Source organism: Mastomys coucha, unplaced genomic scaffold (assembly GCF_008632895.1).
Source record: "Mastomys coucha isolate ucsf_1 unplaced genomic scaffold, UCSF_Mcou_1 pScaffold7, whole genome shotgun sequence".
NCBI lineage: Eukaryota > Metazoa > Chordata > Mammalia > Rodentia > Muridae > Mastomys > Mastomys coucha.
The window spans coordinates 96004755-96019100 of NW_022196913.1; the positions used below are offsets into that span (position 1 = coordinate 96004755).

Sequence of the window (14346 nt, forward strand, 5' to 3'; positions counted from 1 at the left end):
CTCAGCCTGTAGTCCTGATTTGGCCAATTCATTACAGCCATATTTTTTTAAAGGTTATCTTTTTAAGTGTATGAATGTGTGTGTGCACATGCGTACGCATGGGCAAACCCGCAAACATACATAAATCATTTTTAAAAGTTATCCCTTTTGTTCATATTCCTATGACCAAAATTCAAGTCATGGTGACACCTGGCTATAAGAAAAGCTGGCCAAGTAGCCAAGAATGAGCAGGAGGAATCCTATCCCTAAGAAGAAAGGGGAGTGGATCACGGTCAGACAATCAACTACACGGAAGTTCAGACATATCTGACCTCAGTCCACCTCCCTTCCTAGTTAGACGAGCTACCACAAGCTACTTTGCATTGCATCTAGTTTAATCTGAGAATCATGACCAATGTCATCCTGAACTTAGAACATATTCAAGACTCTCCAATGTCAAAGTCGACTCTTATCCATGCTGTAAAATGTCTCTAGTGTCTAGATCAGTCTCTGTCACATACACCCTTGTGGTTGCTATCATCGCTGAGGCATCTCCCCACAAGACAGCAATGCCTGTGGGTTGCTAAAGGGTACAGAGGTAAATAATTCTGGAGACCTTCTTCGCTGCACAGGAACAACCACTTATATAGTAGAAGCCTATGTGCTGCGATTGGTAGGAAACGGAACCTTAGATTAGACAGGGAGCTTGCACATCACCGGAGTCTCTATGTAGAAGAGTCACATAAAAAGACACATGTAGAGCCCAGACTCATCCGAAGGCAACTACTGGCTACTCACCCTACCACAGAATCCAGTGTTCTGATTCTAGAACCAAGGTGTGCCACACTTATTTAGAAGCACAGTGTGCCATGTAGCCTGGCTGCCAGATCATGCTTGCAGAATGCCTCCTACACGTGGTGACAAGTCACAAGCAGTGAGGTAAAAGGCTTAGGAGCCTGATTAGAGGGAAGGCTCTCGAGAAATGAAACCAAAAGGGGCATTAAGAGTCAGACCTAGGGCTGGCGAGATGGCTCAGCAGGTAAGAGCACTGACTGCTCTTCCAAAGGTCCTGAGTTCAAATCCCAGAAACCACATAGTGGCTCACAACCACCCATAATGAGATCTTCTGGTGTGTCTGAAGACAGCTACAGTGTACTTATGCATAATAAAAAATAAATCTTTGGGGTAAAAAAAAGAGTCAGACCTAGGCAGAGCAGTGGTGGCACATGCCTTTAATCTCAGCACTTGGTAGGCAGAGGCAGGAGGATTTCTGAGTTTGAGGCCAGCCTGATCTACAAAGTGAGTTCCAGGACAGCCAGGGCTACACAGAAAAACTCTGTCTCAATAAAACCAAAAAAAAAAAAAAAAAAAAAAAAAAAAGAGTCAGACCTAAGTAGGGTTCCTCTGAGTGTCCACCCAGCCAGAAAAGAGGACAGGGAGCCTAGAACAGGGGCTACAGCCACAAGGAAGGGAATGGGTGAGCTTCCACCTTCCACCCCAGCATCTTGCTTCCTCTTGAGTTCCAGGGGTGTAAAGAGATGAAGGTGAGGTGGTTAAAGGCACACTATGAAGGTTAAAACAGGAAGGAGGGAGGGGAGAGGAGAGCGAGGGAGGGGGCAAGGAGTGAGGGAGAGGGGAGAGATGGACAGAAGGAGAGAAGGAGAGAGAAGGAGAAGGAGTGATTTAGCACTGGCTGGCATAGCTGGCTTGTTCTGGTCTTTGCACTGCCTTTTCTCTGTGTCACCAGCACCTGGTCACCCCCATGCTGTCCTGTCCTTCCCATTAATGAGTGTCTCCAGCAAATCTCCACAAGTGGCTGCACTTCCCTCCTGCTATTTACCACCCATGCAGTTAGGCTTGCCTCTCAGAAGCAATTTAAAGGAATCTTTCAAGCAAGTCCGTGGGAGCCACCATCAAATACCTAATGTCTGTAGCAACCAGGGGAAAGAGCCCTGATAATAGTCAGGAATGAAAAGCACAGGAAAGGTGGTTGTGCCCTTTCACCCACCTAGCAAAATGTATCAGGCTGTGCTTCTCCAGAATGGCAGACCTTGGAGAGAGATTGTGTAGGCCAGGCAGGGTTCCTGAAGAGGTGGGAAAGAGCAGCAGGTAGAACGGCCAGGAGCTGTTTCTATCTATCGTGGACCCTTTGCACCCCTAGCACTTCCTCCAGGGGATTTTTCTCTTCTGCGGTTGGTCTTCTGTTGAGGGTGGGGACAGCCCATCATGGGGGATTCACTTCCCAGCTAGGGGACAGCCATCACACTCTAGTGCATCTGCAAGGCCACACACAAAACCCAATGTGGACCAGTCAGGTTCTAGGAGAAAGTCTGCTTCTTCCAGTATAGATGGTGAGTGTGATAATATTTGCCGGAGCCAGCTTCTGGGACGTTTTATAGGGCACATGAACAAATATCTATAGGGTACCAACAACAGGCCCAAATAAATGGTCCCTCCAAGTTTAGCATGATGAACCATTATTAAATTTCATAGGGATTGCTTACAAGAGTGTGGGTACTGTTTGGACCAGTGCCCTAAGCAGACCTTGGGCGCAAATTCTGGAGCCAGTCCCACAACACCCAGAGGAAGCTCCACTCCCAGGCATTCTGACACACCCAGGATCAGAGGATCAGAAGCCTGTGTCCTGAGCAGACCTTGGGTGCAAACTCTGCAGTGAGTCCCATAGTTCCCAGAGGAAGCTGTACTCCCAGGCGCTCTAATTAGCCCAGGATCACAGGCTCCCAGAATTACAGGATCAGAGACAGTTTGAGGAGTTCTGACATAACCAGGATCACAGGAAGGACAGGCCCAAGTCTGATTTAACCAGGGCAGATAGCACTAGAGATAACCAGATGGCAGGAGGCAAGCATAAGAACATAAGCAACAGAAACCAAGGTTACTTGGCATCTTCAGAACCCAATTCTCCCACCATAGCAAGTCCTGGATACACCATCACATCAGAAAAGCAAGACTCGGATCCAAAATCACTTCTCATGATGATAGAGGACATTAAGAAGGACATAACTCCCTTAATGAAATACAGGAGAACACAGGTAAACAGCTAGAAGCCCTTAAAGAGGAAACCCAAAAATCCCTTAAAGAACTACAGGAAAACACAAACAGGTGAAGGAAATGAACAAAACCATCCAGGATCTAAAAATGGAAATAGAAACAATGAAAGCACAAAAGGAGACAACCATGGAAATAGAAAACCTAGGAAAGAGATCAGGAATCATAGATGCAAGCATCACCAACAGAATACAAGAGACAGAAGAGAGGGGCAAAAGATACCATAGAAAACATTGGCACAACAGTCAAAGAAAATGTAAAAAGCAAGAAGGTCCTAACCCAAAACATCCAGGAAATCCAGGACACAATGAGAAGACAAAACTTAAGGATAATAGGTATAGAAGAAAGGGAAGACTCCCAATGTAATGGGCCAGTAAATATCTTCAACAAAATTATAGAAGAAAACTTTCCTAACCTAAAGAAAGAGATGCCCAGGAACATATAAGAAGCCTACAGAACACCAAATAGACTGGACCAGAAGAGAAATTTCTCCCATCACATAATAATCAAAACACCAAATACACTAAACAAAGAATTTTAAAAGCAGTGAGGGAAAAAGGTCAAATATCATACAAAGGTAGGCCTATCAGAATTACACCAGACTTTTCAACCAAAGACTATGAAAGCTAGACGATCCTGGGCAGATGTCATACACACCCTAAGAGAACACAAATGCCAGCCCAGGCTACTATACCCAGCAAAACTCTCAATTACCATAGATGGAGAAACCAAGATATTCCATGACAAAACAAAATTTACACAATATCTTTCCACAAATCCAGCCCTACAAAGGATAATAGATGGGAAACACCAACATAAGAAGCAAAACTACACCCTAGAAGAAGCAAGAAAGTAATCTTTCAACAAACCCACACAAACCTAATTCCACCTCTAACAACAAAAATAACAGGAAGTAACAATTACTTTTTCTTAATATATCTTAATATGAAAATTAAATTACCAACTTATCCTAACCGATTCAAATTCAAAAGCATGAAGAAAATTTGTTGGCTATCATCTGGTGGTCTCTCTAATTTGGTAATTGGAGAAATAGGTTCAATATTGTACAATCCATATACACTTTCTGCTTGTTTGTACCTGACAGTGTCTGGCCGGATACCACAAAATGGTCTTGAAACCATGCTTCTCCTATCTCAGCCTCTCTATTAGTAGGATTGTTTATTTGATGTTCTTATACTATACTATGGCTTTCAGAACAGCTTACATATTTCAAAATTTATACAGCCAAAAGATACATAAACAATTAACTTAGGAGGTGGATTATAAGAGAACAACAAAGAGTGAGACTGAATGCTTTGCTTGATGTTTGTAACTATTGTATCAATTTTGAAGAGAACTTTATAAGTTACTCTTTCTCTGAGATGAATGCGTTTCAAAATCATCACAGCTAATGAACCAGATTCTTACCCTTACCTAATGTTTGTGCCACCCTTCAAGCAGAACCATTGTTCATTGAAACAGTTGGTGAACGACTTCATGGACAGACCATCTTAATACATACACCATTTCTTAAATGAATGTAACCTGTTCTCTGTGGGCTGAGAATGAAGACAATCACTCCAGTTAAATAGCTTTGACCATAGCAGGAAATCTGTATCCAAAAATCGTGCCTACAATTCACTCCTTGGCACAGTAGAACTGTCAACTCTTAGCTTAGTCACTAGGGAGGTAAAATCCTTTGGTGATGTGAGGGGCATTGAAGTACAGTCTTATTACAATGAACTCTAATGTCTAAAAATTGTTCTTATTTTGGGCTTGTACCATTGTAAGAGCCAAGGTTTTAAACTCTACTAAAAACAAAACAAAAAAACAAAAAGACTTTATCTATTTATGTTCATTTAAAAAAAAACTAGTAGTGATGTATTATTTTAAAATATACAGCTAATATGTTTGGAGTTATTTAAAATTTATATTGAGAAAAATGTATGTATTTTCAGTATTGCTGCAGACAAGCATCTACATAAGACTGTTTAATTGTTTTATATCAAACCACTTTTATACCACTCATTTTTATTGTTACAATATTTTATAAATTTTAAAGAATATGACAAAATTTAAAAAAAAGGTATTGCAGGTATTGAAGTGGGAAGTCTCTGGGAGGAGTTGGGGTATAAAATAGAAAGAAGAATGTGATGTAATTCTGTTTACTTAAAATATGTTTTTGGATGTTAACAAATTCAGATAAACTGAAATTATGTACTTTTTCTCATCATAATGTAATAAAACTTAAATCAAAAAAAAAAAAAAAGAGTGCCTTTGCAGTGGAGACAGAGGCCAGCCTAAAGCTAAAAGTACTGCGACCAAATAGCCACACTGTGCCACTCCAGCCAAAATGCATGAAAAAAAAGTCACCGTATTGAACGATACATCATAAAACCGATGGTTGTGCATCTAGGGAATCTCCCAATGGATCTCTCCTCCACTGGTGTGTATATTTTAATTTGTCTCATGTGGGTATCTCTTCCATTCTGTGATTGGCTAGAACAGCAATCTGTATCATGAATGTGCGAGTTGGCTTCTTATGAGTGTCAGTCAATGGAACATGAATCCAACCACTTGGTTCCACCAATCAAGTTGCTAAAAGGAGAAAAAAAATCAATTATGTTTTCATTCTATAAATAAGTTTATAATGAATGAATTCTAAAATTATACTAAAAATTCTTCTCACTGAGATAATAACAATACTAACCACCTTACTTGGCCTACTAACACATGGCTTCTTAAATTTAGGAACCTTTACGTGACCCTGAGCATATAGATAAAACAGAGAAAGCATTTATTAATACTAAATCATAAAAAAACTGATTTTAACATAATTCTCTGGTTATAATTTTATAATTTATCAAAGATGGAATTGAAAGTATAATATGTAGAACATTATCAATATTTTTTTAGTTGATTGATATTTTTATTTTATAGTCATGAATGCTGAAACTTTTACTTTGCATAAACACATGGTATAAAATGATAGAAGTATAGTTGGGTCATTTTAGAAATTGCTGGAGATTCTATCATAATCCTGAACCAAAAGTCGCTGAAAGTTAAACCACTGTCTCCATAGCTTGATTTGCTGTCCTGTCTTTGTCCTGTCCCAAATAAAACTTTTAAAAGAAAAAAGAGTGTGGGTAACTCGGGCATATGTATTACCTAGCATCTATCACCTAGTCTGGGTGATGACTCACAAGAGGTAAAGAAGCCACACTGAAGACATTGGATAGCCCCTCCCCAATTCCTCCAGCACTCATGGATGGGTGGTAAATCCAATCACCTATCACCCTGTCTTCAGCATGTAGACCAATGACCAGGAGAGAGGAAAAGCAGAAGGAGTAAAGGATATCAAGTGTGGTCCAGCAGGCATGTGCACACTTATCTATCTAGCACACTTGCACTGCCACGGCCCCTGAGAACAACAGCTGTCCTGAAAGGATTACCTAGCATCTATCGCCTATCACCTAGTCTGGGTGATACAAGACTACCTGAAAGGAGATACAATGTAAGCCATGGTGGCTACCTGAAAGGAGATACAATGTAAGCCATGGTGACCCAGCAGGGATAAAGGAAAAGGTATAAACATTCTTAGATCACCCTCTGTTCTGCTGCTGCCTCCAAACGGCCATCCCCAAGCCCAAGTCCCAGCACAAAAGCCTATGTTGATCAGATCCTTCCGATGCGTCAGGAAACAGATCAGTCCACGGAACTCACTCAAGGTGGCAAATGCACACCAACCTTGCCATTCTGCCACATTCCACACTTACAACGGACAATGATTAATTAACTTGACCTTTACCTGTCAGCTTCATAATAATAATTAAGGTAGTGCTCCATCATGGTTCTGACTTCACAGTGTGAGGGGAAACGTGTGTGGGTGCCACTGGCCTCCTGGCTAACAGCTACTTCCTCTTTCTTTGTTATTGTGTTTTGAATTTATGTATGCCTGTGTATGCATGTATGTGCGGGTATGCTTGCTCACACACACTCTGTGTGTGTGTGTGTGTGTGTGTGTGTGTGTTAGGGTAGACACACTGGTTCATAAGCACACAAGAGCTTGCAAACACAGACACAGACACATGCAGACACAGGTCAAAGATCTACATCACATGTTTTACTCTACCACTTTCTACCATATATTTTGAGACTGGAGCTTACTCTTTCAGCTGGACTAGCTGCCTAGCAGGCCCCCAGACCTTGCTTGTTTTTGCATTCCCACTCTACCCCTCTTTTTTTTTTTTTAAGATTTATTTTTATTTATTTTATGTGTATGAGTACACTGTAGCTATATAAATGGCCGTAAGCCATCATGTGTGTGGCTGCTGTTGATCTCAGGACCTCTGCCGGCCCCACTCACTCCAGCCCCACTCACTCTGGTGTAATTCACTGCAGCTGTCTTCAGACACACCAGAAGACGTCAGATCTCATTACAGGTGGTTGTGAGCCACCATGTGGTTGCTGGGATCCGAACTCAGGACCTTCAGAAGAGCAGTCAGTGCTCCTACCCGCTGAGCCATCTCACCAGCCCCACCCCTCTTCTTTTTAACCAAACAAACCTATTTCTCAGTAGGTGAGGACTTTGACTTCCCATCCCCCCTTGCAGCTAAGGTAGTTACTAAGACACAAGCAGAAGAGCAATGGCTATCAGTCATTCTCCTTCCTCTCTTCCTGTCTTGTACAAGTTAGTGACCATGAGACGGGGCAGATGCCTGCTTGCAAGCTTCTTTATGTGTGAGAAATGTAAACCACTGTTTGTTTAATTAACCTTGTATTAGAGTAGCTCAACATTTGCAATCAAATGCACTCATAGCCTGCACGAAACCTGAATACTGTCCCTGCAGGACATAGAAATCTCTTCATTCAGATGCCCATCCATCCATCCCTGCACTAATGCCAAGGTGGGAGATGAGTTAGACATATCGTTTGTTTCCTACTCAAGGAAACTCAGTCTGACTTTGAAGGACTAGTCAGCTTTTGTCAAGTGAAAAAAATCAAAGGGAGACACAGGTCATAGAGGTGAAAGGGATATTTAGGATTTTTAATGAGTAAAAATCTAACAAGCAGCAAAGTGTAACCAAGGAAGAAGCCAACAAGCTTGAACAACCACTTCTGACAAGCAAGTCTCCCTATCTCTTTGATGAGCAACTCACCCTAACTCAAGCCTGGCAATGGCACCAGGACTACAATGGCCCCAGACAATTGCTCAGCTGGTGGAGTGCTTATAAAGCACACAAAGCCCCGGGATAGAGCCCTAACACCTCATGCACCAGGCTGCACACTTGCTATCCTAAAACTCTTATTTCTGGAAGGCCAACAGAAGTTCAAAGTCATTTGATGCTACATAGGAAATCTGAAGCCTCCATAAGACCCTGTTTCCAAAGAAATCAGAAGTGTTTATTTTGAAAGACCCTGAAAAAACAAATGTGGTTTGGGATTTTCCAATATAAGTAAAACAGCATATGGGAAATGGATGGAAAGTGGACATGGTATGATTGGAGCCTTTTACCTTGAGATTGCTTCCCTTGGCTGAATATATGTTACAAGCCCTAGAATGGGGTAACGTGGTACAAAGCTATTTCCTAGCTCCTTATATGGTCTGTGGCTGGAGCTGATCACTCCATGGTCCCTAGGTTGATACAACATTTCCCCTTGAAGTGCTCACAGCTTCCCCGTTTCTTGCCTAAATTTCACCCATTCCAAAAAAAAACCAAAAAAAAAAAAAAAAAAAAAAAAAAAAAAAAAACGCCACCAGAACAAATAAAGGTACACCTGGAAGGATGAAGAAACTGGATTTAAGGATGACACACATCCAAACTGGCTCTCAGGATGCCCTGTTCTTTTGAAGTCCTGGGTGATCACCAGCACCAACACTCACATGAGCATTGTCTTGATTCTGTCTCTTGTGAGGCTCCTGTAGGTTTTCATCTCCTCAGTATTGATATCCCCCTTTATTAACACACCCCTGCCCAGGCTGGTGAGATGGCTTAGCAGTTAAGAGCACTGACTGCTCTTCCAGAGGTCCTGAGTTCAATTCCCAGCAACCACATGGTGGCTCATAACCATCTGTAATGGGATCTGATATCCTCTTCTGGGGTATCTGAAGACAGTTACAGTGTACACAAATAAAATTAAAACGAAAAAAGAAAACCACCCCTGCCCATTCAAAGTCTTCTAGAGCCCTATTCTATGACATATAATATGGACATGGCACCACACAGAACATGACCCTTCTGTCTATAGATGTTCATACATACATTCATAGAACATATGAATGTTCTATGGATGTTCAGACCTAGCTAGTAACAGCACATCTCTCACCTCAGGGAGCAGTCCAAGAGATACATGTGTGACCCAAACTGGGTTGGTCATTGTTAAGGTTTACAGTCATTGAAGGAGGGACAGCTTCAGAGAACAGGGTGTGAAGAAACTAGGCAGTGAAGAGCACACACGAGAAGTATTTAAGATGTGTTGCCCTGGGCTAAACATGGAAGCCTGTTTAATGTCTCTTGGGAAGACAAGAAAAAATAAATCCCCGCTTAGTCTTGTCTTACTTGCTTAGCCTACGCTGCCAGGATGGACCGCGTGATTACATTTTCAACAGAGTTCCATGAACAAGTTCCAGAAAATGAGAAATGAAGCTAAAAATCAACTGGAGCCTTATCCCTGCCCCCCCCCCCGCCCCTATCGCATGCCTTGTTACCCATTTTCACAGATCCTATGTGTCTCCACATTTGCTCACATTGTCTTCCACCTTGTAGGAACCCTTATGAGGCCTAGAAGAGATAGAAACATGACTAAGCATTGAAGAGAATGAGTTTGTCACAAGGGCTTGCTACGACAAAGCCCACCCACCTACCCCAAGGAGTCCCAGAATTCTGTCCCTGGATTTACCACTGATGAGGTTCATGAGCCTGAGAAAGTCGGTCATTCTTCCTCCTTCAGCCTCTGCCTCCTCTTTTGAAAACTAAGAGTTTAGAGCTTCCAACTGCCATTCCAACTATGAGAATTGATGGTTCTAGGAACCTACACTATCACCATGAAAAGAGGCTCCAGATTCCAAAGTTCTACATCTACCCCAACCAAAGCTTTTGCTGAAGTTTCATGGGACAGTAGAGAGCTGAGCTGGGCAATAGTGCTTAAGCTTCTGGACAGAGAGTGTCCCTGGAGGAGCTGGAGAAGCACGTGTCTGTAGTACAGGAAGTGCTTGTAAACCCTCAAAGACCAATCAGGAGCCGATCTGATGGAATCACACGAGGGTCTTTATTCACAACCTCGAGCTTGGGCTTAACTCACCAATGATCCACAGGACAGTTCCAGTGGAGGAAAAAACCCCAAACACCCATTGGGACAAGGTTTTATAGAAAATGGCAAGAGAGGGGTGAGTGTTTCTAGCCTGGCAAGCATCTAACTGGGGGGCTACTGTGGCCTTGAACATAATTGGCTGGTGCTGGAAGCCAAACCATAAACTTAACTTCTGCTTTCCTCCTGATTGGTAGTTGTTAGGCAGGGATGGGCTTGTAACCTGGGGGTGCAGATCTGTCAGGGGAATAACCTGGAGACTGGTGCTAGAAACAAGTCTTGTTGGGGGCAGGTAACCTGGAGACCCAAGTCTTTTGGGGGGGGGGGGTAACCTAGAAATTGGTGCTAGGTACCAGCCTTTTAGTTTACTTGAGTTCAACCTTAGGTCAGATTCTCTCAGAAGGAGTCCGAACCCAAAAGATTTGGCCTCTCATGTTCACAATGTAGAATTAAAGAAGAGCAGACCATACATAGGGTGGAAGAGTAGAAAGTGGACTGTTGAAGAATATTTATCTAAACCCAGAACATGCCATTAGGCTGCTCTCCTCTGCCAAGCGACAGCCACAGTGGCGCCCGTTAAAAACAACAGAGGACCTTTGTTGGAGTTCATTTAACCAGCTGCTCTAGAAAGACAGCTGTCCCTGGTCTACGTCTGAGGAGATGGGTGAACCTTCCTGACACCATCACCAGAACCAAGCTAAAGGCTGAGCTGGCCCTAGCAGAATTGCTTTCTCCCTAAGGCTCCGAGGGATGTTTTTGCAGGGTGTTTCCAACTCCCTTGTGTGGCAGAGTGGCTGCATATTATGTAAGAATGGCTAGGGCTCTGGGAAGGAGGATGTCCGTGGAACATTCGAATTTTGATCCTCCACATTGGGAAATTGCATAATTTTCCACATTAAAGAACTAAAGTCCGGACTTCAGAGGTCTTCAAGATTGGATTTAGGAAACTTCCCAAAGCCACACATTTAATGAGTGTCAGAGCCAAGATGTCAAGCCAGGTTTCTCAGAAACCAAAAGCTGGGCTTTTAACCACAACAGTCCAGTCTCTCATCAAGTGATTGTCATGGTTGGGAACCAATTACCACACTGAAAGCAGCACATGGGCACATGCACATTCAAAATGGGCTGGCACATGGTGGATGTGTTATGGACACTGTGTCCCCCAGGATTCTTCTGCACACTCCTAGGCCAGGCACTCCCTAAGAGGGTTTGACAACCACATCTGTGGATGTGGAAAGCTGATGGAAATGGGGGATATGGTCGGGATAGAGCCTTTCAAAGAACTATGAAGTAGGCTAAAAACAGACTTTAAACAACTAGAGTAAGATTAAGAATCACTTCATGTTGATTCATAGAGATGAAGAGGCTACAAAAGTTTCAAATCTACCTCATGACCCACAAAACTACTCTATGTAACTGTTAATTCTGTCTGAGTTCTCAGCTGAGTTGTCTTTCTGTCCTCCTCATGTGGAGGAAGCTGCCTAGTGACCTTCCTCTCCCACAGTACACGTGCATGCTACTTTATAACTAGTCACCTGAGGGCCTATTTTCATTCACTAGACTGTGCCGTCCCTGAGGCAATGATCTGACTTTGCTCATCTTTACATCACAATGTCCAGCCTAAAACATCACTAGACTACTAGTAAATATTGAGGAAGGAAGAAAAGGAGGGAGAGGTGGAGAGAGGAAGTTAGAAAGAAAAGAGAGATGGGAAGGAAGGACAGAGGAAGGGAGGGAGAGAGGGAAAGAAGGAGGGAGGGAGGGAGGGTGGGAGGGAGAGAGGGAGAAGTAAAGGACTGAGGGATTAACAAGGAGATAAAACAAAGATCTGGCAAATTCATGTAAAATTAGCCCACCAAGAATAGAATATAAATTTTAGGTTTTCATTACACACACAGCAACAAGGTGGGATGCATGGTCTTGTCTGGCACAAGCAGATTAATTTTAAGAGACATTTGGAGGTAAATAGAGAAATCTGAATGTAGATGACATTGGGAAACTATTATTAATCATATCTGTTAAGTATTTATTGATGGAGTTCCATAAGAAAATGTACTCTCTGTTATTACTGCATAGTAGTAACAGAAGTAGTAGAATGTAATTATATGTAACATATACATAATTTGAATACTTAAAATGTTTCATAACTACAGGATAGTAAATGGCCCTCCTTCCTCCCTTCAGAAGGACATCACTATCCAACAAGCCTTCAGTTATTCAACCAATCCTTACTAATAGACCTACATGTTTTTTCCAATTTCTTTGATGCCATAATCCTTTTCATTCTCCATCATGTATCTGATTATTTCCTTTGAATGAGTGTGCACAAAGCTTTGGCTGTGGAGATCAAAGCCAACCGAGCCTGCCTGAGTGACAGTCTGTGTTATGAGGCCTGTTGTCCTTCCTTCCTTCCTCACACCCTTTCCCTGAACAGGAAAAAAAAAACCCTCCTGAGGCAGCTGTTTCCTGCCTGAGTGAGCTGACCCTACCAAGCGTGAAAACTGTGTTTCTGCTAACCACACATCCATTATTACCAAGACAGGTGATTTGAGACCATGGGTACATGTTGACATCTTATAGACATAAAATTGGAGCTCATGGAAACTATTATCCTGTGTAACAATGGAAAGGTTTAGATGCCACTTCTGCCTAAACAAAGGGAAGGACATGGCCCTAGAGATGTTGCAAGTCATCAGAACCATGGATAATCAGCAATTGCAGCTAGGCACTTGGAAGGAAGCCAGGTGGTTCACGCTTCTGGAAGCTAGGTGGTTCACACTTCTGGAAGCCAGGTGGTTCACAGCCTGTGATGGGGACAGGTCATGTCACCTCTCCAACTGTGGTTTCCTTAGGTGTGGAGTAGGAAGCTAATATCCACATCATGAAATTGTGACTTAGATGCCAATATAAGGCATCTCATGAATTCCATGCCTGTAATCCCAGCACCTGAAAAGTGGAGGTAAGAAGATAAGGAGCTCAAGGTAAGCCTGGTACCAAGGTAAAAGCCGGTCTGACTACACAAAATCCTATCTTTAAATAAAGAGTCCCAAGAAGAACCCACATCATAGATTATACTATAGCAAAGGGACTTTAGAGGCAGATATGGGCAGAGTGGAAAGAATATGCACAAGGTGTCAGGAGATAGATAGAGATTAGAAATGGAAGAGCCATGATCACCATCAAAGCTAAAGGAGCAAACAGAAGGAACAGTGTTATCAGAACCCAAGCAAGAGAGAAGCACAGAGAAGGGTCAGGTCACATAGCTAGGGTCATAGCTATAGCTACTGATAGCCACAAAGCAGTCAAGAACCAAAAACATATTGCCGGGGGAAGATGGGAGAGAATGGGAGGGGTCATAAGAATATAAGAAGAAACAATAAAGAAGTCTACTGCCTTACAAGCTAATTCACAATATACTTTTAAATAGGCTCTCTAATTGGACTTAACACCCATTCAACAAGAGGGAAGCCATGCCTGGCACTAGAAACCTAGCTAATTCCTCAGCTCTAGAGAAGTCACAGTTCTCGGAAGAGACTCCACAACTACTGAGTTACCAAGCCAGCATAATCCCTAACAACCATTTAAACATTTGTCCTTACACCCAAAGATAAGTAGACACTTCACCTCTCATCAAGGAAACTTCTCTGCAACAAATGGATACCACTGCAGAAAACCACAACCAACCAAACTTCGGAGTTGTTGAGCCCAGTACCAATGGGATATCTATAAAACATTCCTGCACCGAAGACTCAGGAAACATTGTGGAAGAGATGGAGACAATGAAAGAGACAGAGGGTCCAGGAGCTTGCTATGAGATTATGCCTCCTAGTAATATCAGAAGCTATTCTCACCAACATGACTGCCTAATTATGAACCGAACAAGGAAGACACAATAGACATGCTTATGTCAAGTTGACAAAAACTAACCAACACACTCTTCTAGCCCTGTGATCTTTAAAATGAAAAATAAATAAATAATTTTAAAAAGTA

General features: G+C 42.5%; 2 long non-coding RNA genes across 2 annotated transcripts; one reads left to right on the top strand and one right to left on the bottom strand.

Annotated features, from left to right (window-relative positions):
* Positions 1-5495: 5495 nt before the first annotated feature.
* LOC116081830 lies at positions 5496-10068 on the bottom strand. The gene is made up of 3 exons (XR_004115026.1): positions 9949-10068; positions 9797-9830; positions 5496-5646 (listed from the first exon to the last, which is right to left on the bottom strand). It is a non-coding gene; the product is annotated as an uncharacterized LOC116081830 (long non-coding RNA).
* A 2650-nt stretch (positions 10069-12718) lies between these two features.
* LOC116081829 lies at positions 12719-14346 on the top strand. Its single transcript, XR_004115025.1, has 2 exons — positions 12719-13337; positions 13784-14346. It is a non-coding gene; the product is annotated as an uncharacterized LOC116081829 (long non-coding RNA).